Source organism: Oryx dammah, unplaced genomic scaffold (genome assembly GCF_014754425.2).
Source record: "Oryx dammah isolate SB20612 unplaced genomic scaffold, SCBI_Odam_1.1 HiC_scaffold_23, whole genome shotgun sequence".
Lineage (NCBI taxonomy): Eukaryota > Metazoa > Chordata > Mammalia > Artiodactyla > Bovidae > Oryx > Oryx dammah.
This window is the reverse complement of record NW_024070207.1, coordinates 14,644,932-14,662,404: the sequence shown is the minus strand read 5'-3', so window position 1 is coordinate 14,662,404 and position 17,473 is coordinate 14,644,932. Positions and strand designations below refer to the sequence as shown.

Sequence of the window (17,473 nt, the reverse complement as noted above, 5' to 3'; positions counted from 1 at the left end):
TTCTCAACTGTTATTTAGGTTAATCCTAGGGGTTGGAGCCTGGCTGAAGCTGCAGGTGATAAGTAAATGGCCACAAAAGGGAAAACTGCAAAGGCTGGAAACCAGGGAGAGGCCTGACTGGTATAGTAAGACACCTGAAGAAAAGACACTGTTGGAATAAGTAATGAAAACTATTCTATACCAGAATATAAATAAGGGTGTTAAAAGCAAGAATTTTCCAAGAATCTCAGATCGTATGTTAAGTTTATAAAATCTCACTGATTCTGATGATAAAAATTCTCTTCCCCAGACAGCTCAGAAAAAAATCTTTGGGGATAATATTCTTTTCTTACATTTTCCAGTCAAATTAGTCCACATTCTTGTGATCAGCAATTTGTAGCCCCTAAAATGTTAAGGAGAAGCATACCAGGCATCACAGATTCCTAACGTTCCCCAACAAAGTAGATTGTTACACCTGCCCACACAGGTCAGCATTTTTCATTACATGCCAAATTTGGGGGGAAATTCTCCCTAATTCCTGAGACAAGCACCATCAAAATGATTGAAAATTCTACAGCCCAAATCATTCACGTCTTAATCTCTAGAGATGCTCTTCTCTTTCAACCTAACTGAGTGAAGAAGGCACTTCCCTGGAGATGGCAATTAGATTAAAAAGCCCAAGCCTTTCCCTTGATTACTTAAAATGATACTAAGTCCTTGAGCTAACTTAGATGGATGGTAATGGTTTCCAGGGGACAACTTCGAAAAGATAACTTCATTGCACTTTCTTTCCAGTTTACTTACTTAACACATTGAAAATACTTTTGGAAATTTTATTAAAGAGGTGTGAGCATTTTGAAAATGGATCAGAGAGCTCTCTCCTGATTTCAAATAGCTGAATGAAATTCTGCCAAGTGCTAATAATAACAATCCTTTTGCTTCATGGTTGGTCAACCCTTACTCCCACCCTAGAGCAAGCATGAGGTTCTAATCAGTATAATGAATGAAGTAGTTATTAACATTTCGGAAAAAGACACCCGAAATTGTTGCTCTTTTGTGAATTATACTGGTAGATTGTAGCTCTTTTTCTTTGGTCAGACTGTTCATCCAAGGACTTTGTGATTAAAAAGGCAGGAGGTTATTTACCAAATGAATAAATGAGGGGGCTGTTTAGTAAAGAATTCAGTCACCACTGGGAACCTTCTTTCTGTATTGAAAATAGGATTTGATTTATACCCCTTGACAATTACTTTCCAAGACTGAAATGTCAAGGACACCTGTATGTTAGGGCCCATCCTATTAGTGATTTATGAACAGTAAACAAATGTGTAGAATATCCTTGCTGGGTATATATTCATCAGCTAAGTTTAGCACCACCCCCCTGCCCCTCGCCTCTCAAGTCACTTAACCTGGAAGTCTCAGTTTCCCAGTTGTTCAAGTGGAATAATGATACTTTCCTACCTCAGAAAGGTCTTTCGAGAATGAAGCAGTTAGCGAGCTGCTTCAAAGATGAACTGCCTTGTTTTCATAATTTCTTTGCTTCTAGTCTGGCTCACTCACTACAGCAGTTAAATATATGTGGTAAACACGTTATGTTTGGTTTTCACGTAACCATACGCTCTTGAAAACAAAATTTGCTTGAGATATTTTCCCACTTCTCTGCCTTTAGTCTGTGTGGGACCTGAGGTTAATTAGCATCCACAAGCTCTTATCTACATCTTTTTGAAGGACTAATTAGTGTATATTTTGTCAAATTCTAATGAGAAACGATAAGGAGTCTTTTTACCCGGTTTTCTTTTCTCTCAGGGGGAGATACATTATTTTAGCCAACATTTGTTTTTTCCAAGGAGACAATATTTGTAGATTTAACCAATGTTTACTAAGCACTTTTAAGGCCTATGGGGATATGGAAGGATACAAAAGGGCATTTTTAAAAAGAGCTAATGGATCTGAGAAGGTTAAGCTAGTTATAAAAAAAAGTTGAAAGCCACAAACATTATGCATATGTGAGAAGGGACTCTCCAGTAAATGAGCAGTGAAGTGGGCACAAGGTGACAGGTTTGACTGATGTAGAGGTCTTGCTTTGGATGGTAATGAGCAAGATGAAATGTGTAGGATGGACTTCGGAGGGACATGTAATGGGCTTTATCATGGAAGGAGAGCTTAATCAAGGAAGAGGGTGGGGAAATGAGAAGGAGACTGTAGGAAAAAGAGTTATGGACTGGGATTCAGTAAAACTGGATTTAGTCCTGATGCAAACTTTATTCTGCACTCAGAATTTTAGGTCACCCCTCCACATTGCAAGGTTTGGGACCACATGTGTATGCTCAGTCATTCAGTGTTGTCTGACTCTCTGTCACCCCATGGACTGCATGTAGCCTGCCAGGCTCCTCTAGCCATGGGTTTTCCCTAGCAAGAACACTAGAACAGGTTGCTATTTCCTTCTCCAGGGAATCTTCCCAACCCAGGGATCTAACCTGTGTCTCCAGCATTGGCAGGCGGATTCTCTACCATTGAGCCATGTGGAAAGCCCTTGGGACTACATAAGGGACTTCCACCCACAGCACTCTAGGATTTAAAAGCTTCCTCAGAGATGTGAGTTTAAAAATTTAAATCCAGTCAGGTTCTCAAGTTCTCAATAGGTCTCATGGCTAAAGAAAGAAAGATTACAAGGCAGAGGAATGAACATCATGAAGGCACCTCCATTATAATGGCCAGGACCAGGGACTTCCCTGGTGGTCCAGTGGCTAAGACTCTGCACTCCTAATGCATGGGGTCCAGGTATGATCTCTCATCTGGGAACTAGGTCCTACATGTGGAAACTAAAGGGCTCACATGTTGAAACTAAGACCTAGCAGAGCCAAATAAATATTTTTAAAAATAACTCAGGACCAGAATAAGGCAAACCAGTCATGGAGAAAAAATACATGAGAGAAAATTCTGTATCAAATCAACTAAATTTAAGGGGAGGTGGTATTATGTAGTAGAAGGGACATAAGCTTTGCAACTGACTATACCTGGCCAGGGTTTGAATCCCAGTTTATCCATTTGGTTGTGGTTTCAGGCAAGTTTTATAATCTCTGAGCCAAAGCTTTCTAACTCAAACTGGAATCATAATACTATATTCTTAATAGACTTGTTTTGAAAACTAAATGAGTTAATCTGTGCAAAGCACATCATACCCACCTGGCTTGCCATAAACACTCAATAAATGGTGGTCATTTATAGCTCCCAATTACTGAAGCCCTGATTTGTCTTGACTGTTTTGCTAGACAAGTCAGATTACACAAAGGGGCCTCTTTAGCTCCTCAGAGACCGAGTTTTTATCATCTTTAAATTGAGGGCCTCCGTGTCAGCTTACACAACAGCCCCTCCCCCAACACAATTAGACTTCTCAGCTCCCCAGAAAACAGGTTTCGAAGCATCTCTGCTATTTTCAATTTGTTGGTATCTGGATCTGCCTGGTCCTAGTCAATCTAAATGGAGAGAGTTGGACCATATCCTTGTCCTTCAAATGCCTGTGCGTATAACTGATTTAATTTCTGTCAGTATAAAGAGTTTTCAGAGGATACTGAGGAAGCCATTTCCCATAGCCAGGCAGCCCTGACCACCCTTCTTCCTATTGCTCACAGGGGCTTACTGGGGGGCCTCTGCTCTGGTAAAGACTGGCTCTGTTACTCAGATATGTTAGGCAAAGATCTGTTTGGTGATTCATTTGATTAGATAGGAGTTCCACACAAAAGGGGGCTTGCGCATTTATTGTAGATACTGAGATTAAGAGAGCCAGGTACTGCTGTGGGAAGCTGCCTCATTGAAAAGAGAGGCCATTCTTTGATGTTGAGAGAACCAGCCTTCCTCAATGAGAAAAATAACTATTAGTTTCCTTGATTTTGCAAATCACTTGAAAAGCACATTAACCAACCCTTTCGCTTGTCTTGTATAATGCTTGTTTGAGGGTGGGGGTTTCAGTCTGTGCAGAGGAAGCAAAGAGGAGAATTCATTTTTTTACTTGTTTCCCATGATCTCAGTGGCAGCTCAACTGATTCCCCGCCCCTCCAACCCCAGCTTTTGTTCTTTTTTTCATCTTTTATACTTAGTCACACACTCTTCTTCCCCGCCTCCCATGCTGGTCTTTTTTCCAAATAGCACCTCTGTCATGGTCCACATTGATCTAACCCATAGCTCTCTATGCTACTCACCCATTTTATTTTTTATTTTTTTGACACATGCAACCTCTATCACTGTATATACCTCTTGCATGCAAGTTTCTCTTCTCAGTAACTAATATACTTAGTTATTTGTGTGATTGGAAGAAAAGAAATTATATAATCCTAAAGAGGATAGGTTTGTATTTGGGATCTGCATTGTGCTTAATATCAGAATAGGAGTATGTCTGATGTTGAAACAGCCACGAAAATAAATTCAGAGGATATACTATGAGGAAGACCTAAATGTGTGAAAACCTGAGAAGTGGTCCACTTTCAGTGCTGTCTGTTTTGTGTGTCCCCCTGCTCTGTATTGAAGCTGGACAGTGTCAGCCCTCAAACTGATTCTAAAAGACAAGCTTAAGCTAAGCAGAGTAGCTCCCTTCCTCCTCCATCCTGTTCTTCTTCTTTTCCCTGTCTTTCATCTCATCATGTATGGAACATACTTGGCACTGGGCCAGGCATAATATTAAATAAATGATGACTTAACCAACCCCTGTACTTCTCTGGTAGCTCAGATGGTAGAGAATCTGCCTGCAATGCAGGAGGCCCAGGTTGGATCCCTGGGTTGGGAAGAGCCCCTGGAGGAGGAAATGGAAACCCACTCCGGTATTCTTGCCTGGAGAATCCCATGGACAGAGGAGTCTGGTGGGCTACAGTCCATGGGGTCGCAAAGGGTCAGACAGGACTGAGCAACTAACACTTAACCAACCCCTGGTTTGCCCTTCCCCTACTTAACTTTGTAACACTAGTCACCATCTGCCATACTATATATTTTGGTTAGTTTGTTGTGTCCTTTCCATGCCCCCTAACCCTCAGGTCCTCCTTACAAACACAATATAGGCTCCACAGAGGCAGGAGCTTGGGTGTTCAATGCTGCACCATTAGCCTGGTACTTGGTAGTTGCTCAATACGTATGTGTTGAATAAAATAAGCAGCTTCTGTCTGTCTGTTCTTCTCTGGGCCATTGGATTATGTGGACACTCTACTGAAGATCTCAATGAACTCAGTCCTCTCAAGTGAGGAGCTGCATTTGCTCTCTCACTCTCGGCATCAACCAAGACCTATGGGAAGATGAAAAGTCACCGACCTCCACACCGAGGAGACAACAGTGCCAATGACAGCTCAAAGCTAATAAGTCACCTAAAAGCATCTTGCTCTCAAGTGTGGGTTTTTGTTACCTAGACGTCCAGAGCAATGGATAAAATGAGACAGCATTTTTCTAGAGAAGATATATCCTTTCCCAGAAGATGCCTGACTGGGGGCAGACCTGTGGGCTGGCTGAAACAATGGTCCAGAAATCTGAGAAGGCAATCAGCTAAGCAAGGTTAGGAAAGGGGGCAGAGAGAGCTGAACTCCTGCTTCAAATCTGAGTGATTTCAGCTGCTCCTGTGGAAGAAGGGAGTGTTTTTCTTGCACAAAATCTCCAACCCTGCATCTGGCCTTATTGTCTGTCTTGCTGTGCTTTGGCTCACAGATGATGCTTTGAAGAGAAAACTTTCTCCTTGAATGGCTTTACTTGTAAACTTCTAATTTGCTAGAGCCAATTAGTGGTTGAAATTTCACAGGAAGTCAGAGTATTTCAAGGTTGAAAGTTTGAGAGGGCATTTAGTGCAACAACTCTCAAACTGCACTTTATGAATGTAAGTTAGGTACAATCACTTTTGGCAATTAAAACATTGTTTATTGCCAAGTGTTGGCAAGAGTGTGGGAAAATGGTAGATCTCAGACCTTGCTGGTAGGAGTGAAAATTGATGTAGCCTTTTTGTGGGGAAATTTAGCAACATATGTCAAAAATTTAAATTCATGTACTCATTGACCCATCAATTCCACTTCTTGGAGACTATTCAACAAATATACCATATTTCATAAATTCTAAATTTGCACACTTATATATGTGCATTTTATATACGTTTTAATATTTGTGCAGTTGGGATGCACCTTTGATTCAATGGAATATGGTACTTCCCCACATCACGAGAAGCTACCATATGGATTTTTATTGCAGTGTCACTTATAACAGCAAGATCGAGGAAAACCTGCATGCCCATAGATAGAATACTGATTAGCTAACTTACATTCATCCCAAATAATATCACATGCTGCTTACAGCAACTCAAAAAATGAACTTGATCTATATGTGATGATTTGAAAAAAAAATTCTGAGATACATAATTAAGGGGGAAAGTTAAGGTATATAATATTGTGTTTAGAAAACTTTTGTGAAAAAAAATTTCACTTATATATATATATATATATAAGTTTCCCAGGTGGTACAATGGTAAAGAATCCACCTGCCAATGCAAGAGACATGAGACACAGGTTCAATCCCTGGGTCAGGAAGATCCATCCCCTGGAGAGGGAAATGGCAACCTGCTTCAGTATTCTTGCCGAGAAAATTCCATGGAGAGAGGAGCCTGGTGGGTAGAGCCCCTGGGGTCACAGAGTCAGATACGACTGAGCACACACACACATATATATGCATATATATATATATATATATATATATAAATATATATATACACATATATTCTGACATATACATACAAATGTATTTTTGGTAGGCTATGTAAGCAACTGTTATTAAATAATTCTTTTAGGGTGAGGGTTGGGTACTGGAAGAGCTTTACTTGTCATTTTGTACCTTTTTTGTAGAGTTTGCATTTTCCACATTTGTTCCCATATTGCTCTATTTTCTTAAAAACCAAAAGAGGTTTCTGAGAGATGAATTATGGTTCTTTGCCCCTTTTTATACTTTTCTGTATCAAAACACACAATAGATGTTATTTTTAAAAGGAAACTGATAAGACAATCCCTGTCTCAGTGGAGTTCTTAATGTGATAAACCAGAGAACAAATGCTTTAGTAGGTCCAATAATAGAGATCTGAACAAAGTGCTGGATGGGAGAAGATGAAGAGAATCTGATTTAGTGTCTCCAGATGTGTCAGGAAACTGTCCCAGAAGAGGAGACATTTGAGCTGAGGGTTGGTAGAGCAGAGGATATGTGGTGGAAGCATTCCAAGAAGAATAGACAGCTTGTGTAAAGGCACAGTGATCTGGATTGCTAGTTGTAGGAGCTTTGGAAGGTTCCATGTGGTTGGAGACTGTGTCTGTGGATAAGGAAACATGATGAGTAATGAGAACAGATGAGTGTATACTGTGTGCTGGACACTGGGCTAGATGCTTTGAGTTTTCACCTCCAATTTTTAGAAGGGTATTAAAGAATAAATACTTTGCCAACAAAGGTCCACATAGTTAAGGTTATGGTCTTTCCAGTAGCCATTACAGATGTGACAGCTGGACCATAAAGAAGGCAGAGCACCGAAGAGTTGATGCTTTAGAACTGTGGTGCTGGAGAAGACTCTCAAGAGTCCCTTGGAAAGCAAGGAGATCAAAGCAGTCAATCTTAAAGGAAATCAATTCTGAATACTCTTTGAAAGGACTGATGCTGAAGCTGAAGCTCCAATACTTTGGCCACCTGATGCAAACTGCAGACTCATTGGAAAAGACCCTGATGATGGGAAAGATTGAAGGCAAGAGGAGAAGGGGATGACAGAGGATGAGATGGCTGGATGGCATCACCGACTCAATGGACATAAGTTTGAGTAAACTCCGGGAGTTGGTGATGGACAGGGAAGCCTGACGTGCTGCAGTCCATGGGGTCACAAAGAGTCAGACACGACTTGGCAACTAAACAATGACAAAGGAATAAATGGCCTTGAGGACTTCAAATGTGGTAAAGACAGCCCAGGGTTTCAACATGAACCAAGCTGAGTTTGAATCCGAGCAGTTTAGTCTATCTGATCCTTCCTTAAAGAGTTGTGAAGAGATTTTTTAAAATATTTTTTTATTTATTTGGCTACTCTAGGTCTTAATTGCGGCATGCAGGATGTTTTAGTTGCAGCATGTGAACTCTTAGTTGCAGTGGGTGGGATCTAGTTCCCTGACCAGGGATCAAACCTAGGCCCCCTGCATTGGTAGCACAGAATCTTAGCCACTGGACCATCAGGGAAATCCCTTGATGAGGTTTTAACGAAGCCGTATATAATGCCCTTGACATATAGTCAGAACCTAGGCAAGTTAACTGGGATTAATATTCTCATTCTCATCATTCCTCCCTTCCCAAGCCTACCAGAGTACTGTGTATACAGTAGGAACTCAGTGAATCTCAGCTACTGAACGATTTGTGAGAATTGGGTAAGGTGTATGGTAGGACATGATGTGACAGAGCCCTTGTCTCCTAATTGCCCATCCAGCCCTTTAATACCATATAAGTCAGAATTTTTGCCTTAGAGAACCTAGTATATATTCTCTGAAAATATGAAGAGGCAGAACTCCAGGCACCTAAATAAAATAGAAGTTGTAAAATCTTTCTATGAAGCTGATCACTCCCAAGGATTTTAGACTATATGGATGATATAATAAAAAGTAAAGATGAAAAACTGGGTTTCCCTGGTGGCTCCCGCCTAGCAATGTGGTAAAGCACCCGCCTACCAATGCAAGAGACCCGAGTTCAATCCCTGGGTCGGGGAGATCCCCTGGAGAAGGAAATGGCAACCGCACTCCAGTATTCTTGCCTTGGAAATCCCATGAACAGAGGAGCCCGGCAGGCTACAGTCCATGGGACTGCAAAAGTCAGCCATGACTCAGCGACTAAACAACAATAACAAAGATGAAAAACCACCAATGCAAATCAAATTTAAGGCAAAGTCTGTTAGCTTCAATAAACAAAGCAGTATAGGACCAACACCAGGATGGAAGCCGACAGACCCTAAAACATGGCTGCGATGTCATGAGAACTAAAGTTGAGAAAGTCCCCACTTTGTCCTTTATTAGTAGTATGGCCTTAAACAAGCCATTTCCCTATGGAGAAATAGCCCCTCTCCTCACTTATAGAATGTGACAGTTGAGTTAGTTAAGGTCAGCAAACTGCAGCCAAATGTAGTCTTTTTTTGTAAGTAAAATTTTGTTGGAACACAGCTATGCCTATTCATGTAGTATTGTCTATGGTCTGTTTTGCACTTACAATGGCCCAGTTAAGTAGTTGTGACAGAGATCGTATGGCATACAAAGCTGAAGGCATTTACCATTTGACCCTTTGTGAAAAACAAAAAGCTAGCTAACTGCTGGTAGATGTGTAACATCTCTTCCACCTCTGACATTCGGTGATATCTGTACTGCTACAGGCTTAATGCATGAGACCATTGGCAGTCACTAGGTTCATCTTGGAAAACTTCCATGAAATTTGGAAATTTTCCAGAGGCCTCATCTGTAAATTTGTTACTAATGCAACAACAGTTTTTGAAGCATCTTCTGTTTGCCATGGACTCTACTGGTTCTGGGGTGCAAGAGGGAGCAAAATTAGACATGATCCTGGCACTCATGGAGTTTACAGTCTATTAGAAGAGACAATTTTTAACAGAACCTCATTACATCTTTCACTTTGGAAAGTAAAGCCAACTAATTATTTCATAGTAGGCTAATAACTTACTAGGTTTACATGTGGATTTATGAACATCTTCATTCATTCATTCACTTATTAGTTTGCTCATTCATTCATTAATTCAGCACATATTTATAGAGTTCTTACTATGTGCCAGGTGCTGGACTGGGTTATATACTGAAATATACTAATGAAAAAGATGGACAAAGTTGCTGTCCTCATTGACCTTATATTCTGTTGTGGATTATATATAATAAAAAAAATGACTGATATATAGTTTTTAACTGTAGTGAGTGCTCAAGGAACATGGTCCTACAGCAGCATCTAACAAAGGAACATGCTCTAGACTGGAGAAGCATTTCAGCTAAAATTTGAAGGATGAGTAAGATTGATAATCTAGTTAGTGCTAGTGGGAACTGTTTCTTTCTGGGTTGTTGGTTTGGGTACATTTAAATCAGTATTTTTCAAACTGAAGTTTGAATGAAACCCCTTCTGTTTTGTTTTGGTTTTGATCAATTGTATGGATCCTGACCAACATTTGTTTCCTAATACAATAGAGTGGAAAGGATAAGAGGAGTAGGATGAGTGAAACCTTCATACTGCATTGCTGGAAATAATTATTCTGTGAAACTATGTAAAATGCATTTGTTACTATGCGTCAGTCCAGAGAGTAGGAGTTACTGATCAGAAGGATCTGCTTTGGCTCTTTACAGTTGCAGTTTATCAGATAACAGCTCTGTTCTTTAGTTTCCTGCTTTTAAAGTCAGAGGGATGTGTTCTTCAGGTCTGTTTCTTTTCATGTCCTTTTTAAAGAAAGCATGACAGTGAGTAAAAGAACATGAGCCATCATTTACTGAGCTCCTACTTTGGTGCCAGTCACTGCTTTGTATAAATTATACCATTTAATCCTCACAGCTATCTTGAGACAGGCATAATTCATTACCGCCTTTTCAGATAATGATGCTTGTGGCTCAGAGAGGTTAAGTGACTAGCCCATGACCACACAGCCAGTAAAATTGTCTTGCCTAAATAGCTAGGAACAAAATGAACACAAATGAGCTTAATTTGGTACTGCCTGAACATTCAACTGATAAGTTAGAAATTAGTCAAATTTGAAATGCTGGTTAAGAACCTCAGGTTTCTTCTTTTAAAAAGTTTTTATTTTGTACAGGTGTATAGCAGATTAACAATATTGTGGTAGTTTCAGGTGAACAGTGAAGGGACTCAGTCATGCATATATATATATCCATTCTCTGCCAAACCCCCTCCCATCCAGGCTGCCATATAACATTGAGCAGAGTTCCATGTACTTTACAGTAAGGCCCTTGCTGGTTATCCCAAATTCCCTAACTATCCCTTCCCCTCCAGCAACCATAAGTTCAAGAACCTCCTAGGTTTCTATCACCTGTTTGATGATACAAGTTCTGTAGAGCTTTCAGTTGAGTCCATCTCTCTCTCTCTTCTTCGTAGAAAAAGTGCCTCTTAATTCCTGAGCTGCTTAGATGGAATTTGGACCCATTTAATTTCAACATGGCAAAACTAATCCCTTCCAACTGAAAAGAGAACATCAGAAAAGATGACACTGATGTCACAGCACCAGTCCCCTAGCCCTACAAGTCTCAAAAAAAGTCACTAAAGAAGTGAAATTTGGGAACAATAGACTCCTGTAAGATCACAATAAGCAACAACAGAGTGATCAAGTCTCCAGGCTGGGAGATACAAACAAAAGATGCACAAGTGAAAGTACAAAAGAAGGCCCCTGGGAGGAAACTCTGATGCTATCATTAAGAGATTCCCACTGGTTCCATTTAATTTTCTCAAACAAAATAGATTAGCAGGGGCCTCCTCATATTCGTCCTCCAATAATTTCATTCTTCCTTAACATACAATGAGAATGGAGGGCACAGGGAGAAATCCTTCAGTTGCTAAATAGAAGGAAATTAATAGCCTTTTGGGTCAGAGAATTATAATTCTAAAGGCAGATTTCGTCAGTCAGATAATGAGCTGCAGTTAAAGAGAAGATTGAAATAATGTGAAGATAATTTCACAAGTGCCCCTTTTCAGGACCCTCTGTTTTAAAGTGGCAATCTACAACATGATGTGATGAAAAATTACTTTGGAGTGGGTGTCATAAAAACTTGGTTTGGCTACTGTCTCTAATCCAAGTTTGGATAAATTTTGAAAAGTAACTTCACTTCTGTGAGCCTCAGTTTCCTTGGCCTGTAAAATAGCAATGAAAACAAAACCCCTGACCTAACTCCCCGTGTTGTTGTGAGGATCAGATGACCTTCATGTGTAAGAAATGTGTTTTATAAACCAAACATTTACATAATGACATAAGGTGTGAAGATGATACATCAGGTTCTTAAGATTCTGGCAAGTCCAGAATCCTCGAAAGAGGCTTTGATGCAGCTAATAATGTGGTCCGACCTCAATCTCTCTAGCCTTTTCACTCATTACACTCTTATAAGAACTCTTTGCTCTATTTACCTGGTTCCATTTATTCCTCTGCTAATTAAACTTGATCTTTCCTACTTCTGTTACTTGGCTTATATTGTTCTTCCTGCCTTTTGCTCCTCCCGTTGCACCTAGCATAAGAAGTGCCTCTCCTCCAAGAAGGCTTTCTACATCTTCACTGCTACTCCAAATATGGTGCCCACACAGCAGGATCAGCATTGCTTAGAAGTCTATTAGAAATGCTGACTTATGGGTACCTCCCAGACTCAGTTCAGTTCAGTCGCTCAGTTGTGTCTGACTTTCTGAGACCCCATGGACTGCAGCACGCCAGGCTTCCCTGTCCATCACCAACTTCCAGAGCTTTCTCAAACTTATGTCCATTGAGTCAGTGATGCCATCCAACTATCTCATCCTCTGTCATCCCCTTCTCCTCCCACCTTCAATCTTCCCCAGCATCAGGGTCTTTTCCAATGAGTCAGCTCTTCGCATCAGGTAGCCAAAGTATTGGAGCTTCAGCTTCAGCATCAGTCCTTCCAATGAACATTCAGGACTGATTTCCTTTAGGATGGACTGATTGGATCTCCTTGCAGTCCAAGGGACTCTCAAGAGTCTTCTCCAACACCACAGTTCAAAAGCATCAATTCTTTGGTGCTCAGACTACTGAACCTCCCAGACTACTCAACTATGATCAGGCCATTCAAGATGGCTCTTCTCTTGCTCTCTGTACATCCCCTGCTCCACCATTGCCTGCTCACCCTACTCACATGACTGACCTTCCCTCTAAATCATACAGTCTAACCAGTACACACCTAGCTACTTGCCTCGGGCCCCAGCTAGTGATCGTTCTAACCTTTAGCTCTACCAGGAGAACTTATCAAAGGTGCAGTGCCCCTCTGCTGGTTTCCCTGGGAACTGATGAGCCAACCTGACATCAATTCCATTATAGCCAGTAATCACACACACACACACACACACACACACACACACACACACACACCCCCTCTGGTAGTGAAGTTTACTGCCACATCCTGTCCACTGTCAGTCCCACACAGTGAGGTGTTGCTCCAGGACCTTTCTTCAGATGTGTGAAAATCCCCCATCCATTAAACCACTGATGCCTCTGTCACTGACTCTGGAGCCTTTCTTCGGCTATGGGCAAGTACAGGCCTGTGGAGTGCACCCCAACAGTCAGCTTCTCCATTTGAACAAACCCCTCACTGCACATCACAGCCTGAGAAATGCTGTCCTACACAGATCCAGCCCTCACTCACTTCTCCCTTCTCTGAACTTCTAGAGCACTTGGAGTTGGTTGTCTGTTTTCCTTCCCAGTTAAACTCTTCTACTTTTAGGCTGTAAGCACTTGGGGTGTAGCTATTTATTTAGTGATTTTGTATTTAAGAATAATTTTTTTTAACCTGCTTTCAATTTCACAGAGGTCTCCTGTGTATAGGGCTTCCCTAGTGGCTCAGCAGTAAAGAATCTGCCTGCAATGCAGGAGATGCAGGAGACGTGGGTTCGATCCCTGGGTTGGGAAGATTTCCTGGAGGAGGAAATGGCAACCCACTCCAGTATTCTTGCCTGGAGAATCTCATGGACAGAGGAGCCTGGTGGGCTACAGTCCATAGGGTGCAAAGAGTTGGACACAGCTGAAGTGACTTAGCATGCATGCATGGACACTCCTGTGTACAAGCCATTGTGGGTACAAAAATGAGTAAGATATAGTACCTACTCTACCCTGAAGGAGCTCAAGGTCTAATAAAGGGAGGAATTCCTCCCTTCCTTCCTTCCTTCTTTCCATCCCTCAACATTTTCCATGCACTACTGTGTTGCAGACACTGTGCTAGTTGTGGGAATATAGGATAGTGAAGACAAAGCCTCTGCTTTTGAGTCTAGTGGGATTTACAGATGACTGTAAGCAAGTATCTTTTTAAAAAAATTATTTTATTGAAATGTAGTTGATTTACAATGTTGCATTAGTTTCAGGTGTACTTCAGAGTGACGTGAAAGTGAAGTCGCTCAGTCATGTCCAATTCTTTGCAACCCCATGGACTGTAGCCCACCAGGCTCCTCCATCCGTAGGATTTTTCCAGGCAAGAATATTGGAGTGAGTTGCCATTTCCTTCTCCAGGGGATCTTCCTGACTCAGGGATTGAACCTGGGTCTCCTGGATTGCAGGCAGACTCTTTACCATCTGAGCCCCAAGGAAGCCCCGAGTTATTTATGTATGTGCACACACATTCTTTTTCATATTCTTCTCCATTATGGTTTATCACAGGATACTGAATACAGTTCCCTGTCCTATACAATAGGGCCCTATTGTTTATCCATTCTATATATAATAGTTTGCATCTGCTATTCCCAAACTCCCACTCCATCCCTGCCCCTCCCACCTACCCCTTGGCACCCACAAGTCCATTTGCCACAAAAGTACTTATCTCTAATAAATGTCTCAATGCTCAAATAGTATTGCCTTGGGAGTGGATCCGAGTGATTGATTAACTGATTTGGGAACTGAGGGGGCAGGAAAGGCTTCAGGTAGAAATTTGAGTTAAATTTGGAAGTTGACTTTGAACCCCCAGGTAGACTGAAGTTTCCCACACAGAGGGAACAGCATGAGCACACTTGCACACATGCATGCACGTGTGCACACACACACACACACACAACATGATATATTTAGAGAAGAGCAAACAGTCAGGTGTGCCTGTATCATGTGGGCTCATGTGTACATGCTGGGGTGATTGAGGGCAGAGGAGGCTGAATAGCTGGAAATAAGGCTCAAAATTAGGCTGGAAGTCACAATACTAAAGGTCCTATATGACATGTGTAACACTGAGAAACTTGTGGGTTTTTTTTCCATTCATTTTGCAATGGGGAGTTCTTAGTGATTTTCAGATATTATCATCTCATACCAAGTACTCAATAAAGCTTCCTTGAATTGATTGTGGAAGGAGAGAGAGAAGTCTCTTTAAGGGTTAGGCAAAATGACCTTTTATTTGCTCTGGATTCTGCAGTCTTGATTAGGATTGTCAAGAGGCTGCCATGGTGGGGGAGGAAAGTGTGCCTGACTGAAGAGAGCTTCCAATCAGAACAGTCAAGTTAAAGCACAACTCAAAGACTCAGAACAATTGATCTGTATAAAATGTGGGTTATTATGTCATTGAAACCCATACAGAATATCTGATGTGAAGAGCACTTGAAGGCCCTCTTTTTACATATTCTTTTCCATTATAGATTATTATAAGATATTGAATGTAGTTTCCTGTCCTTTACAGTAGGACCTTGTTGTTTACCTATTTTATATATAGTCATTGGTATCTGTTAATCCCAAACTCCTAATTTATTTCTCCCCTCTTCCCTTTTCCCTTTGGTAATTACACACAAATTTGTTTTCTATGTCTGTGAGTCTGTTTCTGTTTTGTAAATAAGTTCATTTGTATTTTTTTTTAGATTTCACATATAAGCAATATCAAAAGATAGTTGTCTTTATCTGACTTACCTCACTTATTATGATAGCCTCTAGGTCCATCCATGTTGCTGCAAATGGCATTATTTTGTTCCTTTTTGTAGCTGAGTACTATTCCATTGCTCTTAGTCACTGCAGTGATTCCAACATAGGCTGGATGTTTTTCAAAAGCAGGGAAGATGTTGTAGAGGACATTTTAGCATTAGATTGAGAGGTCAGTCCTTTTGGCTCCCTTGGTGAACCCTGAGATGCTCTCAAAGAAGCCTGATTCTCCAAGGAGTCATTGTAAAATCACTGGACTAAGTGACATTTACTGTCAAGTTTATTCCCATGTTCACACATCAGTGTTTTAATGTCTATAGATTTTGCCCATTTGTTGAAGTTCTACAGTCTTGTAATCTGCTTCTCTTAAGAATTTTTTTTCCCTAAACTTCTACATAAGGAGCTCTGTGCCTCCTAGTAAATTGTATTTCTCAGGTTTCCAAAGGGGGCCTTTAGCCAGATGACCTGTGGCCACTCCATGCAGGCAGGAAAAAGAATTATGTAATACGTGTTGGTTCTCTCTCTCTCCTCCCTCTCTTCCTTCCCCACCCTCCTTTTGTCTCTCTCTTTCTTTCTCACATGCACAACTAGTTTGACAAAATTGAAATATAGAGATGCCAAATGACTTGTCCAAGATCACATGGCTACTTACGTTAGATCAAGGAATGGAACCAGAAAAACATATACTTCATTATTAATGGTGGGGCTTGAATTTCTGAAGAGATAGTAAGCCCTTCTCTAATATCCTCCACCAAATATTTTATTTTATTAATTTATTGAGAAGTGTGTGTTAGGTAAATCTATGGTTTCACAATATAAAACAGTATCTCATGGTATTTGTGACTGCATTTATCTCAAATCAGTGAAGTTTTACTAGCCTCTGAAGCTGCTGTGATCTTAATACATGAGACTTAAGATGACTATGGGCATGCCTGTTGCTCTTAGGAGCTCTCCTGTGGAAAGATTCTGAGGTGTTCTTTATGCATGCTCTCCAGGTTTTATGACTTGGAAGTTCCTCCAGCTTCCTTTAAAATCCCTTGGCTACAATCGAGTGCTGTCCTAGGAATGACTTAGTGCACTGGGCCTGGGAGAGAGGGCTTCCTCTCTTGGATGGCTGAGTAGCTCCTTTAATCTATTTATTGCAAGTGTTCATTGCTCTGGGGCTCTGGGATTCTTCAGGATGAAAGCCCTCTATAAATATTTGTTATTGTTATGATAACCAGTATGGCTTCCTGAGTGAGATAAATTTGTCTTCTGGCTTCTGCTTCTCATAGCTTCCTTCTCTATCCTTTTATTTCTCTCTCCAGATAATTTTTTGTATTAGAGAATCAATCTATTTGTGCAGTTAATTAAACTGAATGCAGTGTGATAGACATTAGCAACTTTTCAGGTTGTGACTGCTAAGGGATAAAGGCATTGAAGCTGAGAGTTCGTACCATAAATGTATTATTTTCATCAACCAGAGGGGAAAATATCCTCAAAAATGGAATTAAAAGTGACAGCAGAAAAATGATTAAATACTGCATGGAGAGGTCATGGGGACTGGTTTCCACAAAATTAAAAATAATAAAGCAATGTTTGAAAATCACAGAGACGCGTCCTGATAACCCCGACTTTTCAGGTTCCTATAGGATGAGAGTCAGGTCATTTACCAGGAACACAAGACCTCCCTGATCTGGCCCCAGACTAGTTTTCCAGACTCATCCATTCCTTCTCTCTCCCATGAATCATTCTCACCCCTCCTTGCTTATAAAGTCCTCCTCCTTCTTTAATCACAACCCACTGGTCCTTCCAGAGTTCAGGTGACAACTCCAGTTTGAAACTGCCCTGACTATGCTGCTGCTGCTGCTAAGTCGCTTCAGTCGTGTCCGACTCTGTGCG

At 41.0% G+C, this 17,473-nt stretch overlaps 1 protein-coding gene and 1 non-coding gene across 3 annotated transcripts in view; one reads left to right on the top strand and one right to left on the bottom strand.

Annotated features, from left to right (window-relative positions):
- The window catches only part of COL4A6 (collagen type IV alpha 6 chain), a 339,336-nt gene that overhangs the window by 75,543 nt on the left and 246,320 nt on the right, over window positions 1-17,473 (top strand). The window lies entirely within an intron of this gene.
- Window positions 8,124-8,196, bottom strand: TRNAG-ACC. Its single transcript has one exon. It is a non-coding gene; the product is annotated as a tRNA-Gly (tRNA).